At 42.5% G+C, this 14,161-nt stretch overlaps 1 protein-coding gene across 6 annotated transcripts in view; it reads left to right on the plus strand.

Moving 5' to 3' along the window:
• The window catches only part of LOC139262274 (alpha-(1,6)-fucosyltransferase), a 1,093,864-nt gene that overhangs the window by 574,930 nt on the left and 504,773 nt on the right, over positions 1-14,161 (plus strand). The gene's annotated exons all lie outside the window — the stretch shown is intronic.

A 14,161-nucleotide genomic window follows, 5' to 3' on the forward strand; every position in this document is an offset into this window, starting at 1 on the left:
TGTATAAGGAGTATTACGATATATAATCAAAAAATTAACCAATTTGTGATCCAATAACACTGTCGTTTCTTTGGATTTGGATCCAACATTTCTTTTATGAGGGCATGTTTTACAATTTGTACAGTGCGCTCTGCTGCACCATTCGAAGCAGGGTGGTACAATAGAACCTTGGTATGTTTCACACCATTTTTGCTCGTGAACTGTGCAAATTCTTCTGAACGGAATTGTGGTCCATTATCCAAAACAATTTCTCTGGGTGGCCAAATGAAGAAAATAATCTTCGCAAAATGTCTAATGTTTTACTTTTTATTTTCCACATTGGAAACACCTCGACCCACTTCGAATGGCTATCAATCAGAATGAACAATTGTTGTCCTCCTAGCTCAGCAAAATCGATATGTAGCCTTTGCCACACCCTGGGAGGCCATTTCCATGGCTGTAATGGTACTGATGGTGGTTGCTTGCTTACCAATTGACATGTCGTACACTGACTCACGATGTAGTCTATATCTTTATCAAGACCTGGCCACCATAAATAACTATGTGCAAAACTCTTGGTCAAGCACATTCCCAGGTGCTGGTCATGGAGGTCTCCTAATAATTTGGACCTTAATTTATTTGGTATAACCATTCTTGCACCCCACATAATACAATCTTTATCAACTGATAATTCATTCCTACGAATGAAGAATGGATGTGTATCGTTGTCTGTTACCTTGTTTGGCCATCCATTTGCAATATACTCATGCACCTTTGACATCACTGGGTCACGTTTGGTTGCTCTACCAATCTCTTCAGCTGTGACTGGCAGTTCATCAATGTATGAAAAATAAAACACTTCTTCCCTATCGGGTGTAACTTGTGATGGAGAAGGCAATCTAGACATTGCATCAGCATTACTGTGATCAGCTGATCATCTGTATTCAATATCATATGTATATGCTGACAAAATCAAAGCCCATCTCTGCATTCGGGCCGCAGCTAATGTTGGAACTGGGGACTTTGGATGGAGGATTGCTGTCAGGGGCTTGTGGTCCGTAATGATGGTAAACTTACGACCATACAAGTATTTGTGGAACTTCTTGACCCCAAGAATTAATGCCAAAGCTTCCCTTTCAATGTGCGCATAATTACTCTCTCTGGCACTGAGAGTGTGTGAAGCAAAAGCAATTGGTCTCTCCTCCCCACTACTTGATACATGAGAGATTACTGCCCCAACTCCATACGGAGAGGCATCACATGCTAGCTTAATCTCCTTAGATATGTCATAGTGAATTAACATGGTGCTCTCTACCAATTTGCTTTTACATTCCTTGAATGCTGTATCGCATTCTTTTGACCATTTCCAATGGACCTGGTTTTTTTCAGTAGTTCATTCAGTGGATGTAATACTGTAGCCAAATTTGGTAGGAACTTCCCATAATAGTTCAAAAGATCCAAAAATGATTGAAGTTCAGTGACATTCTTGGGAGTGAGTGCATTTCTGATTGCATCCAGCTTTCCCATAGTTGGATCTAAACCATCTTTGTCTACTCTGTACTCTGAGTACTCCACTGAGTTTTGAAATAACCCACATTTATGAGCAGACACTCATACTCTGTGCTTCTCTAGTTGTTTGAGAACTTCATTCAATATGTTATTATGAATTTGCCTATTTAGTGTTGAAATTAGTATGTCATCTAAATAACATACTACCCCTTCAATACCTTGCAAAATCTGGTTCATCACCCCTTGCAGGGCGGAAGACACTCCAAACGGTAGCCTATTAAATTGATATAGGCCTAGATGAGTATTTATAGTCAAGCATGACTTGGAATCCTCATCTAGTTCAAGCTGTAAGTAGGCATTCATAAGATCCAGTTTTGAGAAGATCTGACCACCTGTCAGTGTTGTGAACAAATCTTCTATATTTGGCAATGTATTGGGGACAATACCCTCTAGAACCTGGTTTACGGTTACTTTATAATCACCACACAATCTTACCTTACCATCGGACTTAGGTACAACAACAATGGGGGTAGGCCATTTATATCGATCTATCTTAGAAATAATGTTCTCAGTCTCTAGTCTTTTGAGTTATTGCTCAGCTTTCTCTTTGAGTGCATATGGTACAGAACATGGCTTGCAGTAAACCGATCTAACATCCTTCTGTACCCTGACACTCGCCTTGAACCTTTGGATCGGATTGCCCGTTTCACAGAACACCTTCGGATAATTCTTGATAACATCGTCCGTTGATGCAAATCTCGTTTTAACACGAAAAATCTCATTCCAATCCGGCTTCAGTGATCTCAACAAATTTCTTCCCAGTAAGGCAGGCTTGACTCCTTTCACTACTATTAGAGGCAAGTTCTGAAATTGATCCTTGTATTTCACCGGTACGGTGATACGACCTACCATAGGAATCTTCTCTCCCGAGTAGCCTCGCAGCTCTATCTTGGATTTCTCCAATGGGAAATTACGCAATTTGTCGAGGTATAGCGACTCCGGTACTACACTCACGGATGCACCAGTGTCGATTTCCATTGGTATCTTGAATTCCGCAACATCTATGTGGATGTTGATACTTTTCAAATCGCTGTTCGTTAACTTCGTGCTCCTGATGATGTTTAACTCTAACATCTCCTCCTCCTGTTGCTGTTCTTCCATGCTATGTAGTCTCTGGGGATTTCTACTCATAGCTTTAAAAGCTGGTTTACCCTTCAGTCGGCATGCCTTCGCAAGATGCCCAGTCTTTCTGCAGAAGAAACACATTGCTCAAAGTTGTCCATATGTGAAGGCAATGTGTTGTCCCAGGCACTGATAACACAACTTTGATGCTCTATTAGAATTTCCAGTTTCTGAGACTTTGTGCCCCCATCGCCTTTTACTTTGAACCTGCAGACGATTCACCTCGGTTGTCTGACGACTGTAATTATTATGAAATTCTCGGAAATATTGGTCGGCTATGCCCATCGACCTAACTGTCTGACAAGCGATATCAAAAGTCATGTCAGGCATTGTCAAAAACTTTCTTATCGCATCATTTTTCATCCCACAAACAAAACGATCCCCAATGCTCGGTTTTGAAAGTTTCCGAAGTTACAGTGAATAGGTAGCTTTTTTAATGCTACAATGTACTCACTGATATTTTCATAAGCCTTTTGATTTCGTATACCGAAACGATAGCTTTCAGCAATTTCTAACGGTACCAGTTGTAGTGCTGCTCCAGCTTTGTTAAAATTTCTAAGCTTTGTGTCCTTTGGCTCGTCAGGCACAAGCAGATTTATTAGGGTTTCATACAACTCAGGACCCGCTTCCGTTAAGAAGATAGCTCTCTTCCGTTCCAACACAGCCCGGTTCTGATCTACATTGTCTGGAACTTCGATTTATATTATTTGCCGGTTTGCATATGCCTTAAACCTTTCCTGGTCGCATTTATATTCACCTAAATGACCCTTTACTGCTATGGGTGCAGCCATTTTGACTTTGCAGTTTAAACTAGTTTGCTCGTTTTTTACCTCCGATTTTGTAGCTGTTTCCAAAGGCAGAGAAGCTTCCAACATCTCTCTGTCGGCTGGCTGAATCCTTCACCAACAAAATTTCAGCTTTAAATCATCCAAAACATCCCATCTCATCGCCAAATGTGATATATTCACAGGGCACAGCGCACACAGCTTTTTATAATGGCAGACAGCATCTCAGAAGTTCCGGAAGCTTCTGGTCAGCTGACTCATTTATTCACCTTTAGTTGCAGTAACACAATACGTCCACATCCATAGTGTGGAGCTACAACATTACAAGCTTACAGACATATTACAGTACGATGTATACCAAATGCATTCATATCACTGGCGTTACGGCCGAGTATAATTGAAATGTGTTTTCTGGGCTCAAAGGAACCATTCAACTGCTCAAGAAATGTTTTTTTTTAAATATGGAACTGGTACACATCATTAGTCAGGTACTTTGAATTTGAAATACTTAGACACTCCTAATCTCTGGACAAAAAGCAGTGGTGCAAAATATCTAAACCCAAGCAGAGGTCCAAAATAATCTTATCATGGAAGCAATTATAAATATTAGCTTGTCCATCTACATCAAGAAAAAAACCAATATTTCTTAATGTTGATCACTTTTCAATCTTCTATAAATGTGCAGAATATTTTTGCATTATATATCCAACTGTACAAACTCCGATATAGAAAGAAAGACTTGCATTTATATCATGCCCTTCTCGACCTCAGGATGTTCCAAAGCACTTTACAGCCAGTTAAGTACTTTTGAAATGTTATCAATGTTGCAATCTAGGAAATGTGGCAGCTAATTGGGGTACAGCCAGGTCCCACAAACTGCAATTAAATAAGTCACAGAGAGAATGGTCCCTTCGGAATGCTGAAAGGGGAGAGGAGGGGAAGATGTGTTTGGTGGTGGGATCACCTTGGAGACCTATCTTTTGTTTCTTTACTTGTTCCATTACTGTCTCCTTTCACCTTGCACTTTCATTCCTTTTGTAATTTAATCCCTCCTGCCTATCACAGACCTTCCCTTTTGTTCTTTCCTCCCCTCCCCCTTTCCCTGCCTTTATACTTGCTTAAAACCTATTACATCTCTATTTCTTTCCAGTTCTGACGAAGGGCCATCGGCATGAAACATTAACTCTTTCTCTCCCCACAGATGCTACCTGACCTGCTGAGTGTTTCCAGCATTTTCTGTTTTTATTTCAGATTTCCAGCATCCGCAGTATTTTGCTTTTGTAACAGTAAATGTTGTTGGGCTGTGTCCACCAGGAGGGACTCTTGAATTTGCCCTTACCCAAAACCCAAACACATGCACCTTACAGTTAGTGGGTAACTTGATCGTGTGCAGGAACCCTCTAACTGTGAGGTAGAGGACTCAATTGCAGCATCGCCACTGATGTCCAGTTTAAATCAGCTAATGTTGCACACCCCAAGGATTGAACCCAGACCTTCCTGATCTGTGTGGCTCAATGCTCCATTGTGGAATGTATTAACGCACTGAGCCATCAGAGGACCCATCTAGAAATACTTCAATTATTTGACATAGTTGATGGTTCTTAAACACCATTAGAATGACTGCATGTTTCAGCTATGACTTTGAAAGATGTGTACTGCAATTCAATATTGATAAAGCATTTATAATTGTAGCTTTCCATGTTGAAGAGTCTGAATTGCTGACATGTAGATTGGCTTTTTGAAAGCCTGTGGATTTAATAATAAAAATCATTAGAGTGCTGTAGTGGAAGAAGATATGTCTGATCCTGATGAGTTGCTGTAATATCTGTAGACAATATAGATTCCACATTTGTCATTTGAAGTTGAATTGTTTTGAAAATGAAAGCTATTGGGAGGTGCATCATTTTTGCACAATGCATCTGATGAGTAATTTAGAGCTGTGGTGTTATTGAAGTGACTCTGTGCATTTTTGAAGCACAGTTGGTGCGAATGGGTTTGGCATTTTGGCATTACTTTGATATCACTGCTACACTCGGTGCAGATGAGTGTTCAGATTAAAAAGTTTGGAATTAAGAGGGTTTTAACAGTTTAATGTTCTTCCAACACCACTTTCATTTAATAAAAACAATGTAAACCCACCGAATGTTGGGCAGTACGAGACTTGGAATCGACGATAGCTGGTCTAGTGCTCAGTAAGCCGATTACGCCAGTGAGGCCGTACAGTAACTGACATCCTGAGGTCTGGGAAGCGAAATGTTGGCCAAGGTTCCGGTTCCTGATTGTGTAATGGTGCCTTCTGGTAGGTGCGCCATTGGGTGAGGATAGGATGAGGTCTGGCTGTGATTTCCTCTTCTCCCACACCTCCGATCTAAATGTGTGCTGGGACTTGCTGACTGTGTTGCTGGCACCTGTAGGACTATATCCTGGGAAGCTCTTCAGCTGAGGAGGAGATAAGGGGAGAGAATTGGAGAGGAATTTATAATTGTCTCTTGAATTTCTAAGTTCAGCAATTTTCATTCTATTGCTGTAAATGTTCTATGTCAGAAATGGACAGTGTACTTTATTTGTCCTTTATTTGGCTTTTGCCTCACTGTCAAATATCGGATACTTGTTCCAAACAAAGATTGACCAATCCTGCTGTTAAATCTTAACAGTTACCTGAAGGTCATGCAGAGAAGATCATTAATATTTGAACAATTTAAAGAGATCATACTAATTAGAATCAAGCAATCTATTCTAACTTGGAATTTAATACTAAGCTTTTATAACTATATTTTTGTCCAATGAATAAAATATGTTCCTCATTTGTCCTTTATCCTATAATCATTGGCTTCCAGGCCTCTTAAGTGTGCCACCATGAATTTTAAGTTAGTTTAAAGATGTTGAAGTCTAATTAAATAGTGATTATCTGGAACTCAGCTGTGTTTGGCTGGATCTCCGAGCACTGTTAGGGTTTGTACTGCATGGACTGTTGTGGAGTCTTCTGTATTGGAACGAGAAATCTCCGATGTTTTCTCTCTCAATGTTGGAGCCATGTTTTCTGCCCAATGAGTGGTTAAAGACGGATGCAAAATAAAGTAGTATTACCAAATAGAAAAGGGAACAGTACAACTATGGGATGTATTCTGGCCTCTGTTCTCTCCATCGGCCAGTGGAGATCAAATATTCACCTTCAGTGGAAACCAAGAGCAGCAATGGAGAGCTCATTCTCAGAGCCATTCATTGTTTCTACCTACAGCAACATTTTCATTCCTAAACAACTGTCTATTCTTTAAAGGATCAGTCGAAGTGTTTGAAATACAATTTGTCTCAGGTGTTATGTTTTCGGATCTGGCCTAAGGCCAGATGACCAAAATTTCACATCGCACTTGGGAGCTTATGAAGACCATGTTGACCATTTTACTTTGTGTTTTACTTGCATTGCCTGTAGAAATTTCCACCAAATTCTGTCCAATTGACAAGGGCAGAGATTGTATTTTATAATTAGTCTACATCTGTATGCAGGATAGACTCCTTTGGGTGGATGGTGCAGTGTGGCATTTTGTGTTGACCTGCTTAACAATGTAGACAGATCAGTTACCCAAAAGACTTGGGGCTAGACTTTCCACTTCCTGCCGCCACTGCCCGTATCTCAGCGGTATGAAGTTATGGAGTCATCCATACCGCCCGATTACCGCCAAGATCTAAAGCCGCAACTTTTACCTGATTTCCTCCCGGCAGTGACGGTGGCAGCAGTGTGAGGCAGCGGGTGGTCTCAGTCATCGTGTAAGGCCAGCTTCATCTCGAATGGCCAGACTGCGCATGCGCAAGATTTCTTTTTGTGCGCATGCGCGATTTTTTTTTTAGCATTAACTGCTGAAGCTTTCTTTCTCAGCATACAATTTCCTTCAAGGCAGTCTTCTATCAGTGTCTGCCACGGCCAATGGCCCAGATTTTGCTGCCAAAATAACGGTGAGTTTAGTGGTGCTTGCTGTTAATGTCTAAATCGTCCAGCAACTTGTGGTGAGGAAGAGTTACCTCATGAATTACGCATTGCCACAAGTTGCTGGACGATTTGTGTCGCTCTGCTGTTAGCCTCGCAGAAATAGCAGCTCGCCCGCAACCTCCCCGTGAGTTTCAAGAAATTGCTACATTTGTGTATTAAATATGAATTAAATTCATCACAAAGTTAGGGCAACTACTTTGAGATTTATGTTACTGCAACCTAGGCGGCTAATGGAATGGCCTCATTGTGGAGTGAAGAGGGCAAGATGCAAAACTATAAATGAATGCTCCATGGCAGTGCAAGCCTCCTGTGCCACCAGCGGAGGTCCACTGAAAAAGTCAAGGCTCGCACAAGTCACCATAAAATGGGAACAAGGCCTCTGCTCTTGGTTCACCGCCTCCTCTGTGCCTGGTGTGTGCCTTCACTGCCAGGGCATGTTCGCAATGTTTCATCCACCCCACATCCACCCGGACAAAATGCTATAGTGATATAAATTCTCCTTGGTATGCAAATTTTGATAATGGCCACACTGAATTCCTGGCAGATCTCAGGATTGGGCACCGGAAAATAGGGCGGAGCGAACCTGGTTCCCACGATTTTCGGGACGGTTGGGGGGAGGGTAGTTTGTTGGAAGGGGCTGTTGGTGGTTCTTGCACCCACTCCACTAAACCAGCAACTCATCAAATCAAGGTCAGAGTGAGAAAAAAGTTGATCAAGTTAGTATCAGAGCATAGCTGTTTAGGTGGCAAATTCATGTATCAGAACATGCCAAGGATAACCAAGAGTGCCAAATGGAGTTAATTAAAAATAAAGCAGAGCCAACAGAATTTAACATTTATTGGGTGAATTGTTCTAGATTGTAGACTGAAAATACAACTCTGAAATTAATTGCAAAAAACTTCATTACTGCTCCACAAGAATACAATTTGTAGTTTTAAGTTAACCAGAATAAAGACTGTAAGCCAGCAGGAAACCTGTATAACAAAATGATACTCAATAAATGATGCTTCAATATTTTTTACAATCATAAATCTGAAAAAGCCAAAGCAGCAGTGGCTCAGAACCCTATCTTTCATTCATAAATATTAGTAAATTTATGTGGTTATCAAAATGACAGATGTCACAGTTGGGTGTGTCAGGATCAAATACTCCCAGGTTGGATACTAAATGAGCCCAATTGAATGATTGCCTCCCTCAACTGGCGTCCATATCGCTGGGCCAGGGACACTTAAGTGTACCCTTTTCATGGCACTATTAATTGCCGGCGGTATTTTAGGTGGTTGTACTTTTTTTAAAAAAAGCCGAAAATAGCGCTGGGCGGTAAATGGGCGGTGCACGACATTTATGAGCGAAAATCGATTGCATCTACTGGGCGGGTAGCTGGATTTACCGCCAGTGTTCATTGGACCCCGAAACTACCGCCGGCAGTACATGGCCGCAATTTGGATCTCAAGCTTAAATCGGGCGGTAATGCATTAAAAACCTTAAATCGGGCGGTAATTGGGCGAAAAGATCGCAAAAGTTTAGACCTTAGAGAACTAATTCACTAATGGTCCCACAAAGGTTGCATTATCGGTTCCCCTGGTCTTTTGTGATGTATGTTGTTCTCAATTAAAAGACTAAAATCACAGCATTCCCAGTTTGATGTCCTGTCCTGTTCTTGTTTAGAAAATTATTATAATATTATAATCTACTTGCTGCTTTCCAGGTGAACCACGGTACAGATGCCAAGCAGCTGATAATTCTGAATGTCGAATGTTGACAAGTAGATTTTTTGCAGAGAGATCACTGCAGTTTTCTTGTGATGAAACTAATAATTGAGGAGGGTCCTGGGGTTACCGCCTTTGTATGCAGTAATACCGTAATTGCCCATTTGGAGCCGCCAAAGGAAATGGCATAATGATGAGCAAAATTCTCTCCCTTTACCGAAGCTCTTGTGAAGTAATTGTTGGATCATGTATACAGAATGGTTCTGCCAATATAGTGCTCAAGCCCGTTCGCACTGTCCAAGTTAAATAACTTTCTTGCAGAGACATTTATTCATGCCTCTCGACATTTTAAAGACTTGATCATATTCCTTCTTACTCTTTTCTTCAACAAAATGTTCAGCTTTACAGCTCTGCTTTAAGTCCGGAATTCATCTTTGTGACTCCTAAAATTCTTCGTAACACATTTTTTTTGAAAGTGGGCTGCCTGAAGCAACCAACAGCATTCTAAATGTGGCCTCACCAATAATTTACACAAGGTTAGAAAACATATAATCAAATACCTTCAAGATGCCACCATCCTGAAATGCCACGGATACACACTTTAAGTAGTCATCATTTTCTGCTTTTGCTATAAAACATGAATTGACAGCTGAGCCACTGGATTATGTATCATCATCATCATCATCATAGGCAGTCCCTCGGATCGAGGATGACTTGCTTCCACGTCAAAAAGTTCACAGGTGTTTCAATGATAGACCTAAAATTCCAGGTCCGAACTGCATGTTGAAGGGTGGAAGATGCCTGTGCTTGGATTTTTTAACTTGTGGTGACCGTTGCACACCAACCACCACACGGGCTTGACAGAGCTAGGTCTTGGTCCAGTGGCAAGGATTAACCAAGACAACTGGAGACCAGCTCTGCTGCACAGTCCTAGTGCGCGCACACATCGCAGTGTGGGCTGGCCCGTGCTGCCCCTGGGCCCTCTCCTCTCCTGGGCCCCGATCACATCCCTCTACAATCTCTCGCCGCTCCTTCGCCCCGGTCTCACTGCTCCTGATGTACCTGCCCATGCTCCAATCACCGACCTGGAACTTGATGACGTCCCTTTTCACTGCCGTTGCTCTCCTGCTCCAGCACGTGCTGCTCCCTGGAGTGATATGCCGCCACGCTGCACCTTCCGCTCCCCGGCCTGTTCCGATGGTGCTCGCAGGCCGGGGGCTGCATAGACTGCTGGGCTAGGCTGCCACGTTGCTCCTTCTGCTCCCCGACCTGTTCCGATGGTGCTCGCAGGCCGGGGGCTGCATAGACTGCTGGGCTAGGCTGCCACGTTGCTCCTTCCGCTCCCCGGCCTGTTCCGATGGTGCTCGCAGGCCGGGGGCTGCATAGACTGCTGGGCTAGGCTGCCACGTTGCTCCTTCTGCTCCTCGGCCTGCCAGTGTTAAATTATGTATAGGGTTCTGAATGTTTGCATTAGCAAGACACCCACTAACTAGTGTTTACTGGCTTTCTTTGCGGAAGACATTTATGAAAGTAGCCATTCTGATTAATTTATTTCGATGAGTTTGGTGCCTTCCTACCAGAAATAGTCAGTCTGTGAAATTTATACACTACATGTATAAGATAATTCACAGTAACATAAATATACTCCACGAGTTTCTTACCATTCACCATCAGTACCGTGAGGCTACAATGAAGCCTAATAGAGTATAGGGATGAATTGCTCGGATAATCCAATATAAAACAAAAAGCATTGTAATGTCCTTGTACAAGACGTTGATTAGGTGTCAACTAGAAAACTGTGTTCAGTTTTGGTCCTCTCACATGATGGGAGTTATAGAAGCCCTGGAAAAGATTCAGAGGAAAGCCAGTAGAATGATACCTAACTTAAAAGCCCTTATTTATCAAAATTGGCTTACAGAGCGGAGTCATTGTAGTCCAACAAAGTGTAGACTCTGGACAGCTTTGATTGAGGTATATAAAATAATAAAGGGATTAGACTGTTTCTGGGTAGTTACCTCACAGAAAACCATGGCACATAAAGACACGAGGGCAGCAGGCGCATGAGAACACCACTACCTCCAAGTTGCCCTCCAAGTTACGCATCATCCTGACTTGGAAATATGTCAACGTTCCTTCATCATCGCCGGTTTAAAATCCTGGAACTCTCCATCTCCACCCTAACAACACTGTGGGAGTACCTTCACTACACGGACTGCAGCATTTCAAGAAGGCAGCTCACCACCACCATCTCGAGGGCAATTGGGGATGGGCAATAAATGTTGGCCTTGCCAGCGATGCCCATAACCCCAGAATGAATGAATTAAAAAAACCCTAAGTACAGAACTAGGTTAGATGTCAGGGGGTTTCGCTTTTTGCAGAAGGTCATTGACCTCTAGAACAAATTGCTCATGCACTGAGTGCAGCTTCACTGCAAGCATTTGAAAGGAAGCTGGACGAGTCCCTGGCTGTAGCTGATATTGTGTAAAAGAGTTAGGTGGGCTATTGGGTGACACAGCTCCTGGACTTGGTTTAATCACCTTCAGGTGTCAGAGAGGAATTTTGCAGATTTTTTTTCCCCTTCAATTGGCCAAAGGTTTTTTTTGCCCCTCCCAGGATGGGGGCGTGGGGCGGAATGGTCATGATGTTCAATTACTATTTTGTACAGGACTAGCTGATCTTCTCCTGACATTTTCATATATTCATAAAAGAAGTGAACAAATACATACAGGGGGTGTGAAGTTTGAAGGGCTACAATTAACGAGAAATAAATGCATAATAATGGAATATTACAGCTGCGCATGGTTACAGAATGCAGCCTGTATATTGTGGTCTATTCTGCGTTGTAATATTGTCACTGTCTCCTACAAAGGTGGTGTTGAGCAATTTTCAAGAGGGTGCAGGTATGGAAAAAATACAACTTAACCATTATAAATTATTTCTTTTCTATATCTAGTGACGATAGCAGTCCACCTCCTTTTTAGGTTAATGAAGGGAATGTGTTTTCTTAAACTTGAAAGATATCTTCGCATGTTTCAACTCTGCAATTCTTTAATGAAAAAAGAGAATTCTAGAAATACTTGGATAGAAACATAGAAACATAGAAAATAGGTGCAGGAGTTGGCCATTCGGCCCTTTGAGCCTGCACCACCATTCAATGAGTTCATGGCTGAACATGCAACTTCAGGACCCCATTCCTGCTTTCTCGCCATACCCCTTGATCTCCCTAGTAGTAAGGACGACATCTAACTCCTTTTTGAATATATTTAGTGAATTGGCCTCAACAACTTTCTGTGGTAGAGAATTCCACAGGTTCAGCACTCTCTGGGTGAAGAAGTTTCTCCTCATCTCGGTCCAAAATGGCTTAACCCTTATCCTTCGACTGTGACCCCTGGTTCCGGACTTCCCCAACATTGGGAACATTCTTCCTGCATCTAACCTGTCTAAACCCATCAAAATTTTAAACGTTTATATGAGATCCCCTCTCATTCTTCTGAACTCCAGTGAATACAAGCCCAGTTGATCCAGTCTTTCTTGATATGTCAGTCCCGCCATCCCGGGAATCAGTCTGGTGAACCTTCGTTGCACTCCCTCAATAGTAAGAATGTCGTTCCTCAAGTTAGGAGACCAAAACTGTACACAATACTCCAGGTGTGGCCTCACCAAGGCCCTGTACAACTATAGTAACACCTCCCTGCCCCTGTACTCAAATCCCCTTGCTATGAAGGCCAACATGCCATTTGCTTTCTTAACCGCCTGCTGTACCTGCATGCCAACCTTCAATGACTGATGTACCATGACACCCAGGTCTCGTTGCACCTCCCCTTTCCCTAATCTGACACCATTCAGATAATAGTCTGTCTCTCTGTTTTTACCACCAAAGTGGATAACCTCACATTTATCCACATTATACTTCATCTGCCATGCATTTGCCCACTCACCTAACCTATCCAAGTCACTCTGCAGCCTCATAGCATCCTCCTCGCAGCTCACACTGCCACCCAACTTAGTGTCATCCGCAAATTTGGAGATACTACATTTAATCCCCTCGTCTAAATCATTAATGTACAATGTAAACAGCTGGGGCCCCAGCACAGAACCTTGCGGCACCCCACTAGTCACTGCCTGCCATTCTGAAAAGTACCCATTTACTCCTACTCGCTGCTTCCTGTCTGCCAACCAGTTCTCAATCCACGTCAGCACACTACACCCAATCCCATGGGCTTTAACTTTGCACATTAATCTCTTGTGTGGGACCTTGTCAAAAGCCTTCTGAAAGTCCAAATACACCACATCAACTGGTTCTCCCTTGTCCACTCTACTGGAAACATCCTCAAAAAATTCCAGAAGATTTGTCAAGCATGATTTTCCTTTCACAAATCCATGGTGACTTGGATCTATCATGTCACCTCTTTCCAAATGCGCTGCTATGACATCCTTAATAATTGATTCCATCATTTTACCCACTACCGATGTCAGGCTGACCGGTCTATAATTCCCTGTTTTCTCTCTCTCCCTCCTTTTTTAAAAAGTGGGGTTACATTGGCTACCCTCCACTCCATAGGAACTGATCCAGAGTCTATGGAATGTTGGAAAATGACTGTCAATGCATTCGCTATTTCCAAGGCCACCTCCTTAAGTACTCTGGGATGCAGTCCATCGGGCCCTGGGGATTTATCGGCCTTCAATCCCATCAATTTCCCCAACACAATTTCCCGACTAATAAGGATTTCCCTCAGTTCCTCCTCCTTACTAGACCCTCGGCCCTCTAGTATTTCCGGAAGGTTATTTGTGTCTTCCTTAGTGAATACCGAACCAAAGTACTTGTTCAATTGGTCTGCCATTTCTTTGTTCCCCGTTATGACTTCCCCTGATTCTGACTGCAGAGGACCTATGTTTGTCTTTACTAACCTTTTTCTCTTTACTGATCTGCAGAAACTTTTGCAGTCCGTCTTAATGGTCCCAGCAAGCTTCCTCTCGTACCCTATTTTCCCTGCCCTAATCAAACCCTTTGT

This window comes from Pristiophorus japonicus, chromosome 4, assembly GCF_044704955.1.
Source record: "Pristiophorus japonicus isolate sPriJap1 chromosome 4, sPriJap1.hap1, whole genome shotgun sequence".
NCBI lineage: Eukaryota > Metazoa > Chordata > Chondrichthyes > Pristiophoridae > Pristiophorus > Pristiophorus japonicus.